The 7,938-nt window shown below is 36.5% G+C and overlaps 1 protein-coding gene across 1 annotated transcript in view; it reads right to left on the reverse strand.

Moving 5' to 3' along the window:
- The window catches only part of OLA1 (Obg-like ATPase 1), a 101,835-nt gene that overhangs the window by 44,586 nt on the left and 49,311 nt on the right, over positions 1-7,938 (reverse strand). The gene's annotated exons all lie outside the window — the stretch shown is intronic.

Consider the following 7,938-nt stretch of genomic DNA (forward strand, 5'->3'; position numbering starts at 1 on the left):
CCAGAAGGTCTCAGAATATAACTGTAAATAGAAAACCCAATGAGTGTTTCCGGTGGCATTCCAAACAAATTACTTGCATTTAGCTGGTTATCTTTCATCAACAGCTAAAAAAGTAAAAAATAAAAATCACGTTAATGACAGATTCTGAGAATAGTAAATTGACAACATGAACCATGTCTTTAGTGACCAGAACTGCTAGACAGATTTAGTGAAAGCAAACAACGTTTTTCAATACAATAAATTCAAGTTCATACACTTGCTGGGTGGCAGACAAGGAAGGGTGGATACAATATTCACCAGGTAGAGGACTTCCCCCTCTCACAAGAGGGACTGCAAAAACTTGAAGGCAGCAAGCAAATGAACTGTACTGTAATTGAAAGACTAAGGCAATCTTTAACCTGTTTATATACTCAATGTGAATAATTCTACACCTAACTGTTGAAATACTGAAAAACTTGAGAAAAAGAAGAGGTTTTAAAAAAATGCTTATACATGAAGACTCTGTGCTTAAATCTTACACCTTCACTCTTACTGAATTTCACATGTATATAATGAACAAAAACCTCACATAGTACACTAGCATGCAGAAATCAAATGGCTGAAAGTTGAAACTTGAAAAATAAAGACTAAAGCTGTGTCTTATTTCTAAACAGTAAAGATAATTAGTCATTGGTACAGCTTATGCAAGTTATAGTAATTTATCCCTAGCTAGAAAATATTTAAATAAAGGTTAATTCTTTTCCCTAAAAGATCCATTCAATTTCAGCCACAATTGTGAGAATTAAACTAGGGTATGTGAGAGATCAAACTAGACAGTAATTAGTATTCCATCCAGCCTTCAAAACAGCTGTGATAGTTTTTCAGATACAGACAGAGAACTATGCTATTTGAGGTAAGGAGCACTCATAACCAAACTGTGCTACACCAAAACCAATTTATTGTGTGTACACCCATTTCCTTGTTAACACAAGATATACAGTGTGCGCCATGCCCACAGTCCTTACATTCATGGCTTTCCGTGGAAAAATTTTTCAGCTCTATTTAGCATAGCCTCAGCTCTTCTGAGCTTTTCTGGCAATTTATGAGAGCAAGGCTGAAATGACAAAGTAAGAATTTATTGTAAAAACCATGTTTACAAACAGTGGTATTTTTAGAGGACAATTAAATTTTACAGTTTAATAAAAAGGCTACAGCATGTTTTTCAATTGTGTTAAGTGCTTAAATAAGCTGTAGTAGCTGGATGCAAGAAAGAGAACAAGTCAGGTACTGCATCAGCTGGAGTGACAATGAGCTCCTCTGTGGTACAAAACAATGTCTAATCTCTTACAATTCCCTTGCTCACTGACTTTAATAAAACTACAATGGGAGAAGTAATGGATTTAGGGGAAGTGTATTATTCTTTCTTCTATTCAATACCTCCTAACAGAGCCAGTACAAGCTGTACATGATATAAGATTTACTCAGAGTTAGATGCCAATAATGTTTATGAACCACAGCAAGTACGTTCACCCAAAACATCCTACAAGTATTCCAGGCAATGTAATGCATGTCAATAATTCCCAGATTCTCCTGGGTGAGTCATCCTTGTGGGTCCTAAGGCATTATACATAAAATCTTCTAGTTACTTGTAGCTTCTCAAAGGAAAAAGCAGGTAAGAATACAGAAAGCAATCTATCTGCAAGTGATTATTTCTACTAGTTCCAAAATTTAGAACAGGGAAATTGCACTGAAAAGTAAAATTAAATATGTTCCATAGACTTCAACTAAACTCTTCTCCCTGCATTAATCTACACACCCACTTCCAAATAAATCCATGTGTGAATGCATTTGTTCCAGACATGAATGGAGCCAATTGAAAAAGGTGTCTTTTTCAGAATATGACTATTCATATCTGAAGTTATTTTAGCACGTGCAAGTACTATTTGAAAATTACACCATAGCTTGGACCTAGACATACCCAGTCAGACATTATTTTCAAAAGTAATTACTTTAAGCCACTGTTCAAATCTACACAGGAAAGATCAGCCTTAGCAAAAAGTATTTAAGCATTGACTTCTCTTTGTCTACCGATAATACCAAAAGAAATCTAAATGTGTATTTACACATTATGTACTTTTAAGTCAGGCTTTACTACCAGTTAATTCACAAACACTTGCCATGAACATTCTCCTGTTGCATTCAAAATGTTCTTCAGAATGAACCTTACTTTTGTCTAAATGCTACATTAAGCACAGTAAATGGTCCACTAAAGATTTTAGGCATAATTATATGTGTTAAGAATATAAATATTTTCTCACTTCCCTATGATTTAACATTTAAGATACTAATTTTAAGAACCATCCACAGAAACTATGTCAACAGTGTACACGTACACTGCTCCTTTCGTTCCATCTCCAGTGGAACAAACTGGCCTCTCAAACTGTCTTCACAAGAAGAGACCAAAAAAAAAAAAAAAGGGGGCGGGAAATCATCACTGTATTTATCTTCAACTTGGAAGAAAAGAAAGGTGAAAATTCCCAGCTGACATCATCAGTTAGAGGAAATAAGAGTTCATCCAACCGTGAGAACTCTGGCAAACACTTGCAACATGAGGTCAGTGAATTCTACTTGGCACCATCCTATCCATCAGAATATCAGAGGAAGGAAAGATTTTCACCCTATTTTCCCCTAGTACACATTAGTGATGAGAAGAAACTGAATGCACCAGCTCTCTAATGTTTATCAAGTATCTGCCACACCATATCAGTAACTTTAAATGAACAAGCAAAAAAAAAAAAATCTTTCCAACAGCTACTATACTATTAGGACAGGACCAAGATGTTAAATGGAAGGAAGGAGGAAAGAAAGAATTAAAGCTACTTAAAACATCATTAGGAAGATTTTGCTTTACTTCTCATAGCATGTATGTGCTGACAGATACGTGTACTCTAATGCCTATGGTCATTGTACACATTGTTAGTTCTACACCCATCACAGTAACAAAACAAAGCGTGATGTGTTTCTTTTAAGTAAAACATGCACTAGATGGTTCTGGTACCATTGCATTAAAAAGGAGTCTCTAACTCTTCTTTTCATAATTGCAGTTTCTTTTGCTGTTATAAAATGTGTTGATTTGAAAAACTAACATTTTAGAATTGCTGAACTTCAACAGAGAAATTCAGATACCTTGCAGGACTTGTAAAAGCATCCCTTTCAACTGAAATCTGGAAGTTCAGGTGCAGCATTGATCCTGACCTACAGTAAAAGCTACCTTTCAACTGAAAATTGGAAGCTCAAACACTGTGGACATCGATACTGACCTAAAGATTTTGTCTTCATATCTCTAACATAAATAATGTGCATGAAGTCAACTATAAATAATATTCCTGTGGTTAAATACATAAATCACAATACCATTACCACTAAAGAAGTATTCTGTGCTGGAATTCAAGATTCAGTGCACTACCAAAGTGCTGAAAGAACAGGCATACACTGCAGAGGGTCTGCAGTCCCTAGGGACTAGAATTGTATCGTGCAGGAATGGTATTGGAAGAGAATCCTGCAACAATGTTCATATTATATCATATCCTATTAAACTTCAAGACTTCTCTCTCCAGGACTGAAAATCCTGTAAATTAAAAAATACTAAGTGCATGTTTTTACATTTGTACATATTTTAATTTAATTTTTGAATCTCCCACTACCCAAATGCTAGATGAATAACAAGCTAATAAAGTTTCATTCAATATGTCTCTCATGTCTCTGCAGACACCAGCACTAGAGACTTCAAATATAAAATCTAAATTATTCTGATTGCTTTCTGAAATTAAATTTGCACTGTTTTAATAAATGCAAACAACAGAGGTATTTTTATTCTAATGCATCTCTTTAGAAGGTTACAGTCAAAATAATATATAAAGCTATACTGAGTCTGAAAGAATAGTACCCTTAGTGAAAGCAGACAGACATTCGTGAGAAGACAGTGAGAATACCTGCAAAACAGACAAAAATATACATGTAATGGAAGCTACTCCAAGCCTATGTCAACATTACATGTTGGGGATCTTGGACCATATTGTGCCATTGATTTTTAAGTAGAACTTGAAAATTATTTCATTGATGGCTCCTTAACAGCCGTCAGCTATTTTATTGCTGCTGACAGAAGACTGAGAAATCAAGTCTCTGAGAGACAGGATGAACAGTTAACACTGTACTCAACTGCAAAGCCAGGTCACCGCACAAAGGTGAACTCACAACTGCGTGCAACGGGGGCTTTGGCAAAGGCAAAATGGTAATTAACAAGTTAGAACACTGGTGTGAGAAGGTGGCCAAATACAAATCTCAGATTTAAGAACCACTGGCTGATAATTTTCTTTTTTTTCTCCTCCTGAACTTTTTGGGGATTTCGGACTTTCAAGTTGCATTTGTGGAGGCTTTCTGATTTAGAGAATCCGCTAAAGCAGACAGCTCATATTTATGAAATCAGAAGAATGACTTCTACTTTCAACTAGGTTCCATAGAAAACAGTGAAATCCCCTTTGATGCCACCATTAAGTTTTCACTGGTCATACAGAGATTACAGCCTCTCTGAAATCAGTAACTTTTCCTTAGCTTTCATATTAAGGTTATTTGTTATATTCAGCAAACTAACAAAAGAAAACCATACTTGACTAAGATCAATATTATTTCTTTTCTTTCCTCACCTCTGCTTCTTTCCCTAAGCTCATTTAGTGTTCTTCCTCAATAGATCTCAAAGTGCTGTCAAAGAAAGTGGAAAGAAACAAAAAATGCAAGTCAATTGCTGGATGTTTTTGTTCAGAAGGGGAAAGCAAGCCAGTGAAAGGTCTGAAAGAGATACAGGTAAGAAAGCTGACAACATCTTTATCTGAATGAGCCACAGAACATTCACAACTCTCAACCAGTTAAAACTCTTAAAAAATTCTCAAGAGCCTTTACCTTAAATTACTCACAAAAGGATGGGAAAAGGAAAACAGTGAAAAAGAGAGTGACTAATATTTTAACATTGTGCATTAAAGCAAAAAATAAAACTAAACCAACCTACAAATACCAATTTTTTTTCCCTTGTAACCTCCCAGTTTTCCTGACAGGGAAAACAACTGGGAACACTCAGAGCACAGACAAGAGCCATTTTTTGCACTCCTCTGCTATGAAAAGAAGAGAATATTAGAAATGGTTGTGTATTATACCGGTAAAGAACTCAAAAATAGAAATCCTGAGTTCTTTCCCAGCCCCTCTGTCCTTCTCTCCTTCCCCCCGCCACCCCCTCTTTTTTTTTTTTTAAGGCAACCTCTTTGAAAAGAAGTATTAAGTCCACTCTATGCTGTCTCAATGACTTTTCTGCCCTGGAAAGAGGAAGCCTTAAAACAGTAGCTGCAAGCTGCGTGGCAACAACATTGCAAATTGTGCAGGACAGTGAACTTTCTTTGTGCCCAGCAAGCTAACTGCAAAACACAACCGATTCAGGAAAAGCAGAATGATGGAACGGCCAAAACACTCCTAACATTTGGCTACTGCTTTAGGGAGGCATGAACTTTAACTGTTGTTTCACAGTATGCTTTATACAGAAGCATGTATGGTTTCTCTCCTAGACGCGCAAGTCACGTCCCGCACGGCTGGCCGCGCAGCACACTGTATGTGCTGTATACACACAACCACAGGCCCTCTGTGCCACACAAAACACCAAAGGAAAAGAGGCAAAGCAAACTGTACAGGAGTGACTCACAACCCAGTGGCGGAACATCTAAATAAACCTATCTAGGGGCTGGAAAAGCCCCAAAATTGTGGTTACAATCTTGCAACTACACAAATCTATTTGTAGAAGCTGTGTAACCAGGCCTAAGGTTTCATTTAACAGGAAGAGAAAATTAACCAGGCAGAGCTTTCATAAGCTTTTACCATTTAAAAAAGTCCAGTTTACTAAGGTCTGCTATCCACTTTATAATGCAAGCACACAAGTCACAAATGAAGAGACCTGATGCCCCACAGCACTTCCTTGAATAGATTCCCTATTGAACTGTAGTTCCTACATGCAATGCAGCCTTTGTCTCAAGGGGAGCACTAACTTGAGCCTCTCCACCCTGTTCAGCCACCCCATTCCATGAAACAAAGGAACGTAATGCCTTTGAAACCTCTGTTGCTGTTGACAAACTCCGCTGAGACTGGTCAAGTGTAACAGCTGTTGCTGAGAACAACTGGATGAGCAACACAACTTCAAGAACCTGGTGCTCATAAATAGAGGTTAAAAAGCCCCAGGGAATGATGGGAAGTAAGTTACAAACACAAAGTCATTTTAACGTTTGAACTACAGGTGACATAATATTAGGAGACTGAAGGAACACAAAGATGAGAAATTGAAGCTGGGAAAATACAGATTAATAATGCAGAATTTAAAGTTTTATTTAATTAATTTAAATTGCATTTCCAGATATGAAGTTTTCTTTACTTTGATTTAAGAATAATCTGGCATTTTCTGTTTTCACATACCAACTTCCTACAGTTAAAAAATGAGTAAGCATAGCTCTGTCATACAACAGTAAATGTACCTACCACCCATTACATTGATGACTATATAAAATTTCATGTAAAACACACTTCAGTTATGTCCCTTGGCAATCAGAAAAGCACTGACTGCTTCAGCGCAGGAAGACAGACTATGATATGCAACCCTCAAAACATACAGAGAGGTACACTCGAGCTGGACATGAATGTCTCCATCACGAGGAGCTGAGCAAAGCTGTTTCCAAAGACAGCCACACAAGAAAAAATTAGGAAAGCTCAAGACTGTAGCAGAACAGCATCACAACACTCCTCATTCTCATCAACCCATACCAATGTAAAATTGAGGCTGACCTCTGAATTCACTCGGGACAGGATTTTTGCTTACTGCTTTCTTTAAGATGAATTGAAAAATAAAAGACTGTGTGGATGCTATTTGAAACTGTGGGCATAAGCTGTTCCTCTAAGCAGATGCCACCTTTTGTAAAAGATAAAAACCAATGCCCACATGTACCCAAGGCTGGGTTGACCCATGTCAGGTAAAACCTTAAATGAAACATACCTGGCTTCTCTCTCTGGGCTTACGTGAAAGTTTTCAAATCAGCCAATAGTAGCTATTTTTTCTGGCTTAGACCAGTCAGGGAATAAAATACTTTTCAAGCCAGATGAAGACCAATTCTTCAACCAAAAAAAAAAAAGCTACCTAAGAAGTGCTTTTTAACACTGCATCATGAAGATGAACATTTTAGAGCCAGATGTTCGCTTTCAGTTCCTATTCACTTCCAAACGATAGGTAGGGCAAACAAATTTCACTGTGCTTCAGTGCTAATAAACTAAAACACCAATGCCAATATGATGGTTTTCTTACTACTTGCTATCTAAAAAGCTATGGGAGAAAACAGTATTTTTAGTAATTCATTGTTAAGCATAAATAGTCTATTTCCACACTGATACACTGCTGTAATCATTAGAGAATGTGTTCTATATACCCCCTGATATATTTATAGGTTATTAATTAAAGAAAAATTAAAAATTAGACTACTGGCAATGTGTAGCAGACTCAAAATGGACAGTAAAATAATAATTTACAAAAATATAACTTGAAGCTGACAGTTATTATACATTTCTAATTTTAAAATAAACAACACTCCTACTCCATGATAATTGAGCTCATTTAAACAGCTTTCCATAACAATATTCAAAATTTAATTTCAACTAGCAGTATTATTTAATATTCACTAAAAGACACAAAGTACAACCACACCAAGAAAGTATATTCACTTGGTGGCTCCAGGAATGCTAGTATCAACATCAGACTAGAACTTAACAGCAAGAATAATTCAGAAGTGACTGCTGGACGTTGAAAAACAACTAAACTCTGATACAAGTTTAATGAAGCATTGGCAATTCCTCTAGAAAGCTGTATCAGCAGGGAAATAAAAG

This window comes from Merops nubicus, unplaced genomic scaffold (genome assembly GCF_000691845.1).
Source record: "Merops nubicus isolate BGI_N331 unplaced genomic scaffold, ASM69184v1 scaffold19392, whole genome shotgun sequence".
Classification (NCBI taxonomy): domain Eukaryota; kingdom Metazoa; phylum Chordata; class Aves; order Coraciiformes; family Meropidae; genus Merops; species Merops nubicus.